This window comes from Astatotilapia calliptera, chromosome 13 (genome assembly GCF_964374335.1).
Source record: "Astatotilapia calliptera chromosome 13, fAstCal68.1, whole genome shotgun sequence".
Classification (NCBI taxonomy): Eukaryota; Metazoa; Chordata; class Actinopteri; order Cichliformes; family Cichlidae; genus Astatotilapia; species Astatotilapia calliptera.
Genome location: NC_137434.1, coordinates 3,312,118 through 3,314,540, shown reverse-complemented (window position 1 = coordinate 3,314,540; position 2,423 = coordinate 3,312,118). Strand labels below are relative to the sequence as shown.

At 35.9% G+C, this 2,423-nt stretch overlaps 1 long non-coding RNA gene across 1 annotated transcript; it reads right to left on the bottom strand.

Annotated features, from left to right (window-relative positions):
* Positions 1 to 488: 488 nt before the first annotated feature.
* On the bottom strand, positions 489 to 2,168 carry LOC145419628 (uncharacterized). The gene is made up of 2 exons (XR_013900936.1): positions 1,725 to 2,168; positions 489 to 1,568 (listed from the first exon to the last, which is right to left on the bottom strand). It is a non-coding gene; the product is annotated as an uncharacterized LOC145419628 (long non-coding RNA).
* Between the last annotated feature and the right edge of the window lie 255 nt (positions 2,169 to 2,423).

The window sequence follows — 2,423 nt, the reverse complement described above, 5'->3', positions numbered from 1 at the left end:
TTCTTTGAGGTCACATCTGCAAAGTAAGCGCATCTTAGGCACGTTGAGATCAGTGGTTTGTGCTGCAGCTCATAAACCGCAATGGTTTGTTTTTATTTCAGCTAAAGCTGCCACTCTGAGGGAAATTAACTAGCTTGCTGCTGGTTATATTCAAGGGTCAGTAAACTTAAAAGTAAATGTACAGTAGGTTCTAGGAATAACCACACAGCAAATTCTGGTCTTTGGAATAAACTCTCAGGGAGTTCAGATTAACTACATTTGAGTGTACATGCGTGACCATCGAATGAACTCTAGTGCAGAGTTAGAGTAACTCTTTTCCGGGAGTTGATTTTTCAACTCTTTATAGGAGTTAAAACTAAACTCTCACGGAGTGAAATTTCTACTACCATATAGAGTAAAATTTAACTCATAACTAGAGTTAAGTTTGATATTAACTCTTTTGTAGTGTTACTCATCAATTGAAAAAAGTTTTAGGTTTTTGGTGCAAATTACTACAAAAACACAATAGTGATTATTATGAATGTATGGATTTTATTTATCAAAAATAACATATTCAAATATGAATGCTGCATGGATTAACATACATTCTGTGTAACAGTACTGTAATAGCATAATATCCACCATTATTGGCAGCTAAACAGTTGAGGTCAGAAAGGCCTAACATTGGGCGAAAAGAAAAAAAAAAACAGAATTAAAGGAAAAAAATGACTACAGAATAAGCACTTCTTGTAATGCAGTGTTAACGTGAGGAAGACTCTGTAAAGTCTCCATCAAGCCAACAAATTAAGTAATGCAACTCTCTCACAGAACATAAAATTGTGAATCACACCCATATGACATTTGGGCATCAAAACATTTGAAATGTCTTACTTTCTCCCTTTCTAGGACCAGTATCTTCTTAAAAATGGTTTCATTTACCTGAAAAGCAGGACACTGATCATGGAAACACGTTTCATGGTTAACATGCATAACAAAAACAGAGAGAGAGCGAGAGAGAGAGAGCAAGTCTTATTACACACTACAGTTGCAGAGCAAACTACATGAAATATTATATTAAATTATTTTTCTCTAATCTGTTTTATCTTCGTGTTTAAGCTTTTTCAAGTAATGGCAACTAAAGAGTCAAGTATAAGTCAATTAAGTACTGTATCTACATTTCTTTCATGTATGCTGTCCAGTAGAGGCTGAACCATTTGAAGTCCGGCATCACTTGTGTCACTGCTCTGACTGCTGGTGGTTGAGACAGACAATGTATCTGTTAGACTTGGAGAGGAGGGCTCTTCCACATGTTGCTTCAGGACAGTCAAATCTGAGGGTGACAAATAAAAATATTAGAATACAAGGTATATACAATCAAAAACACAACACAACAAAGATACCATTTATGCACACAGGGCCAGTAAATTGCACGGTTTGATTAAATTATACTTTCTCCCAGGAGAACAGATGGTTATTTTGTATTTTATTATGGTAATATACAATTTACATATCACAAGGTGTGAGTGTCACATAGTGTGTTAGGTCTGAGCAGTCACGCAGCTTCTTGGATGATTGTGTTTCCAGGATGTCTGAAATGCATGTGATAAATCCAACTTACTGTTGAGCCATGAAAACAGCATTTTGTGATTGTTACCACAGGATATTAGACAAATTAAAAATGTTTATTTAAGAGTAACTGTACAAATCAAATCCTTCAAAATCTATCAGAGCATATATTTACTTACCTTCAGCTGTATAGATGACAAAACACACCTCTTTGACTGCTGCAAGTTCAGGAAAGATATCCTCATCCACCTCTATACCCTGCTCATCCGTGACTTTCAGTGCTGCATTTTCTGGTATGAGAAACTTCTGCTGCACTGAAGTAAAATCATCACTTAGTTAATAACAACATTATCATTTCTTCTTTAATGACTTAGTACAAACCATAACTTACCTGCTCTCACAAAATCTGTGAAGCTGACTTCTTCCAATTTTGCATATTTCTTTGTCTCTCTGTGTTTTACTTTTATCAACATCTTGGCCACCTACGGAAAAAAATACCTTTACTACTATGAAACACAACACAAGAAGAAGAGGTTGTTTATGGTAACTCTATGTAAACTGTGTATAACTTAATCAACGAACACTGTCTTACATTGAGTTAGCCTGTCCACACTAAATATTGCTTAAAATCTATTCAGCTAGGCTGGTTTAGCAGACAATGTGACTGCATGTTTGCTGTGTCCTTGTCTTTACAGTTCTGGAGACAGGGTTGTGTGCATGTCTCAGTGTGCAGCAGGACTAACTACCTGATGTTAATGGTACCTCAACATCTCATCAGTGCAGGCTGCACCTCTCTTTGGTTAAATACGGCCATTACCATGAGTCTAAACAGAATATTACTGTAGTTAGCTAACGTTAAATTAAACGTTGGTGTTAAA